This window comes from Cydia amplana, chromosome 11 (assembly GCF_948474715.1).
Source record: "Cydia amplana chromosome 11, ilCydAmpl1.1, whole genome shotgun sequence".
Taxonomy (NCBI): Eukaryota; Metazoa; Arthropoda; class Insecta; order Lepidoptera; family Tortricidae; genus Cydia; species Cydia amplana.
Genome location: NC_086079.1, coordinates 15,834,756 through 15,847,127, shown reverse-complemented (window position 1 = coordinate 15,847,127; position 12,372 = coordinate 15,834,756). Strand labels below are relative to the sequence as shown.

The window sequence follows — 12,372 nt, the reverse complement described above, 5'->3', positions numbered from 1 at the left end:
TACAAACATCGATACTATAGCTGGTCAACCAAATCTTGTCAGTAAAAAAAGGCACGAAATTCAAATTTTCTATGGGACGATATCCCTTCGCGCCTACATTTTTCAGATTTGCCGCCTTTTTCTACTGACAAGATCTGGTTGACCAAGTATATTAAGATATATATAGATACCTACTATAATTAATAAAAATCAAAGTACTCATTGGAAAAAAAGGTAAGGAGACTTTTATTTAGATGAAGTCTTGAAAATTTACGGTAAATAAAAGAATAATATCTGACAGACCGAAAAACATATAAAAACTCAAAGATGCGCGTTTTTCCAGAGACAAGACCTAGCTAGATCGATTTTTCGCCCCCGAAAACCTCCATATAGCAAATTTCATCGAAATCGTTAGTGCCGTTTCCGAGATCCCCGAAATATATAAATATACAAGTTTAAAGGTATAAGATAATTAAATATTTACATTTACAGTCAGCAGCAATAGTTGTTAAGCGGGTGAGGTGTTCAAAATTACCTTGACGCGCTCTTATTCTCTTAACAATAAAGTCGCGTAAAGATCATTTGGAACACCTCGCCCGCTCAGCAACTATTGCTGCTAACTGTACTTGAGCGTTTTCTGTGAACTTTAAGAGTTAAAGTTAGTAAATTTTAGTAAGTGAGCGTTTTCCAAAACAAAATGTACATTTCATTCATGTCTTCAAAATATTGACTTCTTGGGCTCATTTTGCTCAGAATCATTTGTACATTCACGCCTCATACATAGGGTTGCCAGATGGTCGGGATTTGGCGGGATTCTCCCGATTTTTAGCATGTGTTCCCGATTCCCGACAAAGTTAAAACTGTCCTGAAAATCAGCTTCACGTTATAAAACAATAATTTCAAGTTCCTAACTGTCGTCGAGCGAGCGAGCGACCCGCGTTGAGCCCGTCAGCGCGGAATGGCGAGATTGCGCAGAGCAGCTGACGTAGTGCCAATAATGTATAATATCGTTGTTTTTAATACAATTACTTTAATTTGAATGTTTCTTTTTTCCCGACTTAAGTCCCAAAATCCCGAAAAATTTATATTTTTTCCCGATAATAGCGCCTTTCGATCTGGCAACCCTACTCATACATGAAAAAATGTGTCCCAAGATTTCCTTTCCAGATCGTCACATTTTTGTATGAATAATTTTTTTATTTGTATGAACGTGACGCACTGGAGAAATATTTTTTCATATAAAATTTTGGGACACATTTTTTCATGTATTAGGCGTGAATGTACAAATGATTCTGAGTAAAATGAGCCCAAGAAGTCAATATTTTGAAGACAAGAATGAAATGTACATTTTGTTTTGGAAAACGCTCACTTACTAAAATTTACTAACTTTAACTCTTAAAGTTGTTTCTCTTTTGCAATGTAGGATATTACTTACCCCGCAACTATTTTCCCGCTCGCGCGCTGATAACGTCGCGCACTAAAGTGTTTCGCGTCTAAACGCGCCACATTTAGATACCGTCTGACTGAATACTTACAATTAGTTCCAACTTAGAAGCGCACTATGTTACGTGAAGTAGGGGTGCATACATAATATTTCGCCGGCTGAGAATACGTTTGTGCCATATCCATTTTTGAGCAAAATCGTTTTTTAATGACTTCTAAAATAACAAAAAATATGCTATAATTGACACTAATGGGTTTTTGGAAAAACATATTTTTCAAAAATGTTGTGCCATATCCGCATTTTACTATAGGATAATTACACTCTGTTAACAGAAAATTATCACAAAAGTGTGACATATCCAAAACTTTTGTGTCATATCATACATTGTACGTTTAACATTTACTCATCAAAATGGATATGGCAATAATAAAAGTGCTTTTATTTCTTGATTACCACTATATTCACAACATTTGTACAGTACTATATTTACTATTGTAAACATATGTGCCTAAATGATAAGTTCAATATTTCCTAAATGTAAACTTTTCGAGAATTTTTTTTTGCTTCTTTTCGCTCTCCTGTAAACTAATGTAAGTGGCGTATGGCACAAACGTATTCTCACCCAGCGATTTATTATAGTGTAGTTAATTTCTTTCAGAATTTGTCAATTTACCTACTTTTGTAGTTTATTCCATTCAGTATCATTAGTTTTACATTTTACACAAAACATTTTTTATGGAATGTTAACATATTAACCTTGTTTTTTTGAAGTGAAAACTTCTTTAGCGGCGCTGGGCACTTTTTGAGGTGGGGAAAAATGATAAACTCGAGATAGCGTAAGGCGATCACGTGACCGTAAGATTTAGATGGCCACTCATTTAGATGGCATTTAAATCAATAAAGAGAAACTTAATAACATTACATGAAAAAGGATCTATTCTTGCACGGGCTGAAATACGAGGGTATAATTCAATAAAGCTACATCTTGATAAAATCGCTAATAAAAGTGAACTCTAGTGAAAAACTCTGGTGAATAAAACTCAAAATATCTTGACCAAATATATTTAGATGCGAGGTCTGCAAGGTAACTTTACAATTTCTATTCGAATGTTAAACAATTAACGCTACAAATTTTAATTTCAAAATTTTAAACAAGCTCACTGACCAGCAATTTCGGAACTAAAGTTTTTCAATAGAAAGGAGGATGGGTCAAATTATACATAGTGCTGCAGACATTTTGGACTAGTCATTGAGTTTTCACTTCTGTCGGCACTCCCGGAGTGCAACCCGTTGTTTTTTTTTAAATAAGAAGTCCCTAATGACAATTGAAACTGCCACGAGAATTCCGGCCTCTGCTAATAATACATCAATATCAGCCTTCATCAAAGAGCGAATACCACTCCTAACATTATCTACCTACCCAAACCGATTCGTATACTTGGTCAACCAGATCTTGACAGTAGAAAAAGGCGGCAAATTTGAAAAATGTAGGCGCGAAGGGATCGCGTCCCATAGAAAATTTGAATTTCACGCCTTTTTTTACTGACAAGATTTGGTTGACCAGCTATATGTATCCACTACCTGTAAATTGTAATACACCACGCCAAAACTATTTTCGATAAATAACCTGCATTTTATACATTTTACTTGCATCTTACAATTTAGCGCGAGTAACGAAGTTAGGAAACTTGCCAGAGTCTTATTGAATTAGTTGTCGAGTTGGAAAGGGACGCGATTATGTCTCTTCAAACGGTTTCAGCGGACATTTTTGCTAACTTTTCTTTTTGCTGTCTCATCTTACGTTTTATACTCGTAATATTCGCTACAATTACAAATTGTGTTTTTTTCTGTACGTAGTCTGGGTATTGTTGGATTTAAGTATTTGTTTTATGGCAATCTATAGAAAATGAAGAAAAAACCAAGTAGGTATGTGAGACTTCATTTACAACAAAACTCCCGTGCAATCGGTGCAACTCAAATCAAACACACTCACCGTTTGAACCACGTCAAAATTTCCGTTACAAACGGTGTTTAATGAACGATCGTTTCTTGTTTAACAGCAAAACTTAACACATTCACTGCCAGCGACCCGCTAGGCGGGTTCGCTTTTCGCTACATGCGGTTTTCCCGTGTTATCGACTACGTTCGTAGCGCGTAGCGGGCGCTGGCACTTAATGTGTTAAGGTTAGGTGTTGGGTTGGACCGACGACGATAATCTGCTGTATTCGAACTTCAAGATATTCACAAGAGACGACACATACTAGATCCATTCCAGATACGTTATAGTTTAGATTTCAACTAGTTCTCTTTTGCAGCGCAATTCGGGCAACCAATGTCACTTTTACCTTAGACAGAGTTAGATATCTATTAGATGTGAATTGGATCTCTGTCATATCTTGTGGAAATCGTTCAAGAGTATCTCCAGAATCGCGCAAATGTCAAATTTGACAGGTTAGATCTTAAACATACCGTTATCGTATCTTGGCGATGTCTAAAAGATATCTAGCAGATGTCTATTTCAAAATCCGAATCGGGCCGTAAGTCAGGTTTTCGATTTAATACATAGTTTAAAAAAATATATAGATGATTAATGTTTGATTAAACTAAAACAACTGTTTGGAAACCATGTGAAATAATTATGAGCAGCACCGACAAAGTCTTTGCTCGCATGAGTATATTTTTGCCGAGATTTCAATTATCACAACCTACCAATGGCGTACAAGTAGCTACGCGCCGTAGCACCGCGTAGCACGCTACGACTGGAAGTAATTTCATTTGTAATTGTTTTGCAAATTACAAGTATTTATAGATTGATTGATTAGAGCGCCAAGCGGGAAACAAAAGAACAGACGCGTAATGGAAATAAATTAAAATCGAATTCTGTTTCGAGAAAATTGTTAGGAGATTGGATTTTGCTGATTTTTTAATTTAGGCCCCGATTCAGATTTTGAACTAGATATCTATTAGACATCACTACACATCGGTAACTCGTGGCATTTATTTAGCAATTAAAAGGTTAGTTTAATTAATTCCTTTTTTTAGTGGTTTCTTTTTCTCGACTCGTATAGGAAGAACATTGTCACATCACTAGTCTGTTAGAAACTGTCAAGTGCTACCTAAGTGCCACGAGTACCGATGTCTGCTCATCACTAATCTTTTAAATGCTACCTAAATGCCACGAGTTACCGATGTGTAGACATCACCAAGATACGACAACTATATTTTTAAAATCTAGCCTGTCAAATTTGACATTTCCGCGATTCTGGAGGTACTCTTGAACGATATTCACAATGTCTAAAACGTCTCTTTATGTGTTTTTAAATCTCAAAACGATTTTGAAACGATCTTAAAACGATAATTAAACGTAAAAGTGACATTGGTTGCCCGAATTGAGCTGCAAAAGATATCTAGTTGAAATCTAAACTAGTTGGGATCTAGTACATATCGTATCGTTCTCTTCTCTAGAACGGATCTTGTTTTCCGAATACCGCGGTTAGTTAGTTGCGATGTAACACTCAGGCCAATTCGAACGTACACACGTTCTTGTCCGTACATGTATTGGCACGAGCGAGACGCACGATAGCTAAATGACATCGTTTAGATATCATTCTGATGTCGGTGTACGTTCGAATTGGCTTGTCAGGCCCTAATTTTAGACCCTCCCTGCAAACAATTTATGCAGGGGGGTCAGTTATGTCTACATTTAACTATACTTTTGTGACTGTGTCTAAACAAAACCTCGTTACTTACCAAACTTATGTGAGTCGTATAAAAATAGAAACAGAATTATTACAATAATACATCCATCCTACAACATTCTAGGAAATACACAATTACACATTCCTGAGAATTCTATAACAATTTTACATCATTCGTAAAAATAAAATCATATTTAGTTTCATTCATTCATTATTTTAAAATAAATGGCTTTAGTCCAGTGGGATTATTTCGCCAGCGTCAAAGTATTATGAGCTTTAAATACGACTAAAATTATACGGTTAGTACAAGACAGTATACGGTGATTTTATTAGCTCTTGTAATGGCTCCTCTACACGATGGGCCAACGCCGGCCACTCCAAGGGACGCAGCCATGCAGTAGAATGAGATAGCAATATCACTTGCTTCCTCTAACGCATAAAGGCCCTTGGAGTGGCCGGCATTGGCCCATCGTGTAGAGGAGCCATAAAGCGAAAGCTGGACTTTACAAGCACGTGGACTACCGGCCATTGACACCAAAATGGTGGACGCGTTTCAAGATTAATTATCGATTCACTGCACACTACATTAGTTAACTATACATAATAAGCTATCGATATTACACTTGTAACATTATTAATGAGCAAAAAACAAAGGAATTAATCACGAGGCGGGACTATCAAGATGGCGCTTGAACCGGAAGTCCCATATTTAGTTTCAAAGGGGTAACTACAAAAGACAAAGGGTAGATCAAAGCGAATGGCGTCATACCGGGGACGATAACTGTCACAAATTGGGAAAGTCCGGCTAGCGGGCGGAATGGGAATAAAAACCTCAGGGCGGGTAAGGAACAGTAGGCGAGATTCTAAAATATCGTAACAAGTTTTTTTTTTGGTTATTTTTTATTAAATAAAGAAAGAATGTCCTACACCTTTTTATAAGTACTAGTATGATAGTTTTGAAATCATGCACACGCGCAAAAACTAACAAAACATTAGAACACGGTTTTTTTATCAAAGAATGCTCCAAAGAATCCAATATCTTTCTCAAATGGCTTACTTAATTTATTGTATTAGTTGACATATTAAAAAAAAAGTGTTACTATGTCGTAAGACTATACTGAACTTAATTTAGGGCATATACCTTTTCCGAACATTAATGCCACATTTGAATCTGCGACAAAATTACCAACCAAATTCCCTATAAATACCCCCAGGACTGCCCGCTGTACGTACATGTTCTTTTGCGGCATCATGTGCCCGTAAAAACGAGTGTACGTGAAAAAGACACTCATTCTGATCACCTGACTTCAACTAGTATACTATGATCCGCGATTCATCGTAGTTTTAATGGAACTCGAGGTATATATAGAGTGGTATGATTCAATAGAAGTAAGCCATGGGAATTGAACCAGGAACGCGACTGTCTCTCTGACAGTGACAACGGTACGGCACCAATAACGGTTTTAAAAACTCCCCAATGACCCCACGCCGTGCTTTGCCAAAAGGACGGAAGTTTAAAGTGTTTGGAACGTACGTACTTCTTTTTTTTACGACTCGAATTGACGGGGATCGCGAGGTAAAGGTCGACTCTAAATTTGGTAGGATTTAGAAAAAGGAATTCTCGAGCCGTTCAGTGTTTGTACGTGGATACGGACGGACGTACGGCAATGGACAATTATAGACTAAAAGAATCGATTGAATTTGCTCGCTTGCGGTTGATGCCAGGTTGGCGATGTTTAAATCTGATGAAAGAATATTATAAGTGTGCAGTAACCTTATTCATATTCATATTCATATCATTTATTGCATACATGTGTTTACAGTAGGTCTTATATTATATATCTTAGGTTACAACATGCACCCGTTAGGGCATAGCAACATTTTACTTAAATAATACTTAATCTAAATTTTATCTTTACAGCTATGTACATTATTCACCCGCTAAATTGGAATAGATTAATATTAATTTATAATAGAATAGAATAATAATAGAATAATCCAAATAAGATATTTTACATTTTTACATTGTTATTATTAAATTCAATTTATTCCGAAATATCATTAAAAAATTGACTTAAGGTATAATAGCATTTTTGTAATAAAAATTTCTTGATTGCCTTATAAAATAATTCATATTTATTATGCGAAATGCCTTAATCTTTCATACGAGTATGCTGCTATAAGGGCCAATAGGTACAGACGGATTGCAACCCGACTGCAACATGTATGGGAACTGCACGCTGTCGTTGCACTTGGCTTGCAGTCGGCGTGCAGTTCCCATACAAATTGCAGTCGGGTTGCAGTCCGTCTGTATTGGCCCTTAAATTTGATCATTGCCTGAATATAGTACAAAAGGTGAACAGTCAAAATGCATGTCGGGTCGGGGAATTTTATTCGACAAACCCCAACTATTATAATAAAAAAAATCTTATAATCTTAAATATTAAAGATTGTACTCGTATTATATAGGATAGGATAGGTTTAAGAAATTAATGTTAATATTATCACTACATAGTATAAAACAAAGTCGCTTCCCGCTGTCTGTCTGTCGGTCTGTATGCTTAGATCTTTAAAACTACGCAACGGATTTTGTTGCGGTTTTTTTTAATAGATAGAGTGATTCAAGAAGAAAGTTTATGTATTAGTTGTTAACCCGTGCGAAGCCGGGGCGGGTCGCTAGTTTGTAATAAACAGATAAAAAAAAGATCTACCCGCACGAATAAAAAGAAACTTGTTAATTCGCTGATACAAATTTTCACATTTAATTCACAAAAACCCTTATCTTTGTCGTAAATTGGAAATTCCTTCGCTGTAGCTATTTTGATCTGGGGACCAATTACTTTGTGCGAGTTTCGTCTTATGTCGCGTAGAATGTCACCCATTGATGCAAATTACCCAAGTATTTTTAGCTAATAGGAATTCTTGCGATTTACTTTAGATATTTTCACCGTGTGCAAAAGACAAACATTTAATTTTCTTGTAATAATTTATTATATTTTCGTTTTTCTGTCGTTAGTAAGAAAAAAAACCATGTTCAAAATGTAGTCCAAAGAAATGCTGGATTTCGTCGTTTTAATTTTTTAAAATCTCAGCAACTCGAACCGTCGTTAAATTTTGTCTCTTTTTTACAAACACAAATGTCATAAACCACCACAAGTAAGTAGTAGTGCTAAAGTACTTACTTATATTTAAGTACTTCCACTATTTGATTTTCAAATTCAAAAAGTGATCCTGTAAGTAGGCCTCATGGACTCTTTCACAATTCAATACATCATTCACAGAATAACGAGCTCTTTAGATCTAGGAGAAAAAAGGTAGGAGAAAAAATATGTCCCAAAATTTTCAGTAGTTTTACTTAAGGTGACAGTCCATTTCCAACCGCAGCTGCACTACTGTTCATTTTACTATGGAAATTGTCAGTAACGGCGACACGTTCAGTACCAGTAGTGCAGCTTCGGTCAGAAATGGAATGTTACCCTTACTCTCCATTTTGTAACCGCCGTAAAAAGTGTTTGAAAAATGGTTACGGATTGGAAAAACAAAATTTGAGACGTATTTTTTTCTTCTAGTAGGATCGAAAGAGCTCGTTATTATGAGTAGAAATAAAATTACCTATTTTAGAAAAAAGTTGATTGGATCTCTTCCCCCGAAAATGCCCTACAGTGACATCATATAGTGACATAGTGAAACCACCGTCGTTTTCAGACCATCGATTAATTATAACTGGCATATAATTATGATCCATTTTGTTATTCAAAGCGCCACAAACCCACAATAGCCGCATTACCAAAAACCACACAGTTAAATTAACCACAATACGCTTAAATTACTTTTTCTACTCCCGTACTTTTGTCATTTAAAGGGTCGTGCACACACCTGTAAAAACCTAAATTATAGTTGTCAAGACAAGTCTTAGGGTCGGTTGCACCAAACTGTTCGTATCGTTAAAGAGTTCGCTAAATTTTTATGTATGGAGAGTTTCATAGTAAAGCGCCGGGGCGCGCCGGCTGACGTTGATCAGTGTGTCAAATGTGGTTGGTGCAACTGACCCTTAGTCTATTCCCCTAAAAAGCATTTGTGCATACACACAGTATCTTTTTGGCACTTTTTCGATACTTCGTGTAATGACCACTTAAAGAAGTATTGAATGAAATACACTGTTGCCAACCTTATTTTAAATGTCATCTCAGACAAATAAGTGAACCATAAACATGTTTTTTTAATTTCATTCATTCTTTTTCCGTCCGTACCCTCCGCTTCTTGAATGAAAAATATTTGTTTTTACAATTTTATTTCAAAGTAAGTGCTTGGTCGTAGAAAAACTATTGTATGCAACGTTGTTTAACTGAGTCAACAAATACCCGTGACGTCTTTATTAACAATTTTCGGCTCCGCCTTAAGTTGTTACTCACGCCACTCGCCTTTATTGACCTCGCTTAAACAACGGTTGCATAAAATACTATTAATAAAAAAGCTGTGCTATCTCTGTTGTAAGTTCACGAGTAAACAAACGCACGTAACTTAAAGTAGCATGGCCAATATAGCTTCCACCTTCCGGCAGCTAAACAAGACACATACTTTACCTTGAGGTATAGACTACTTTAAATAGACACCGCATTCATCATCATATTATAATCATCATCATCGACCGGCCAAACCCATTCAATAGCCCCCTTCTATTGAATGGGTTTGGCCGGTCGAAGTATTTAGCAGATGGCGCCATCATAGCTTGCCCTGTCATCCCTAGAATTGTGTCAAATTTTTGTTTTTGTAATGCCCTGGATGCCAGCCCTTTAAGCCAAATCTCATAGAAAAAGGGGCAAGCTATGATGGCGCCGTTTATGCAAACCTTTGACAGTTGCCAACCCCATTGTAACACGTATTAATAAAGGGGAAATACCGTGAAAAATTCTCTCGGAAACTAGACTATATTTGCAGAGGCAGACTAACCGAAACCTTAAAAGGTTAAAGTTCTCGATTGACATATCTTCCGTCGCAAGTTTCGCACGGTGCGCCTTATATTTTATTTCCTTCTCATATCCTAGCTTTACGCCCCTATAAAGAGGCGTGTTCTTGATGGTTGAGTAACCGTTTAAAGACACTACAACTAACCTTTCGTTAACCTGATTCATAGGCGAACATCTCGGATTCCACGGCCGTTTAATTTTATTACAGCACATTTTATGAATCATTTTAAAATACTTATAAAATTTTTATAATTGCATCTTACGTATAACAAAACATCCTATATTTGCTCCTAAAACTCATTTTGTTTGATATATTTAACTTAACCAATGTAGGTACAGATTGTGAAATGTGCTGACCCCAAGTAGACTTATAACATCCATCTATAACGAGACTAACGATAGTGATCTGTGTCTTGAGTTAATGGCACGGCCTGCGGACAAGACCGCTTTACCGAAAAACGTTATAAGCGTGGCCACTACGAATACGTACTACTGCCCTTCGGGTGAACCCCCGCACCATAACTAAGAGCAGGCTACTTAATTAACATAATGGGAAGTCGAGTAAATGTTTTTCCACCTTTGTCTTGCCGCTGCTTTGACGTCTACAAAATGGCCGCTCCCCGCCTCTCTCATTAATAATGTGTTTAACATAATGAGATTTGTGGAGTTTCGGAAAAAATACTGTACTCTGTTTTTTTCTTAACTATGAACCCATAGGAAATACTTGTAGTATGTAACGCTCATTTGTTTCTGGCATAGAAAAATGGTGTAGTACTTTATAGTTATTAAAAACAGATTATATACCTTTTGCATGGACCCTATGACTATAATGACATTTCATTTTTATATGGAGTAGCTGTCACTTAAAATGTTTGTAGACATTTTTTTGGCAATTTAGCACATTATTAATTTATTTAGAAATGTAACATTTAAGTATATATATGATTTATTTATCTCACAATATACAGTTTCACTTAAAATTACACATGGTAGATTTTCTGGTATTTATATTGTGATTTTTTCACATTATGAATAATTGAATATGAAGAATAACAGGGACAATCAAAATTTGATTCAAAATTATAGGGACCATCATTCGATGCGAGAGGTATATAGTTTTTTAACAAGCTTTTATTAGGTCGACCTGTATGTAACTATGTAATGGAATCTTGCAAGTTAAATTTGATCCACTTCCTGGTTTCCGATTGAGCTGAAATTTTGCATACACATGTAAGTCGGATGACAATGCAATATTATGGTACCATCGAGCTGATCTGATAATGGAAACATGAGGTGGCCATAGGAACTCTGTGATGAAACAACGCAACCTAATTGTGTTAGGGGTTTTTAGAATTGTCTCGATGAGTATTAGTTGTCCGTCGTAAGAAAAGTACAGTCAGCGATAAAAGCTTGTACCAAAAATGAAATTTTTGCCAAAAACTTATTTTAACGATAAAGTACTACGGAATACATTTTCGATCCAAAAAACAAATGAGTGTAACTTTGTGTACCAAAGAAACTCGTGTAGGAGATTATTACCCGTTAGTGAAAATGTATTTCAGATTCTTATTTTCACGTTTGGCAAGGGATCAGTCCCTTTCTTTAATATGTTTGTCTTCTGTCTCGTAAGAAGGGATCAAATGACTTAAGTAATCTTTTTCTTTGTTAGATATATATGAGTATGTAGTATGGTTACCGTAACATGGAAATATAATCATAAAAAATCCACAATCTACTGGGTACAAGCTATTATTTAGTTACACCAATCTCTGTAACGGTCTGAAATCAAATCTTAAGAAGTTTAATCGGTCCACTTTCTGGTTTCCCATTGACCTAAAATTTAGCACACCTAACTTAGCAATATTATGGTTACATCAAACGAATCTGACGACGAATATCGAAAATGGAACCATATGACGTCAAAAATGATCATGAAACAGCGGGATCGGTCGTTAAAATCGTCTTTATCCTCTCGTCTGTGTATGGATCGCTATCTCCTTAAATCAAATGAAATCTTAAGAAGTTTAATCGGTCCACTTTCTGGTTTCCCATTGAGCTAAAATGTAGCACACCTAAAACTTAGCAATATTATGGTTCCATCAAACTAATCTGACAATGAATATCGAAAATGGAACCATATGACGTCAAAGATGGTCATGAAACAGCGGAATCGCTCGTTAAAATCGTCTTTAACCTCGTCTGTGTATGGATAAGGATCTTAAAGGCTTCGTCACACAGGCGCGTTTTCCAGGCGGGGCGCGCCGCTTTTACATATAAAACGCTC

At 36.2% G+C, this 12,372-nt stretch overlaps 1 protein-coding gene across 5 annotated transcripts in view; it reads left to right on the top strand.

The window, feature by feature from the left end:
* The window catches only part of LOC134652059 (tyrosine-protein phosphatase Lar), a 633,608-nt gene that overhangs the window by 587,465 nt on the left and 33,771 nt on the right, over positions 1-12,372 (top strand). The window lies entirely within an intron of this gene.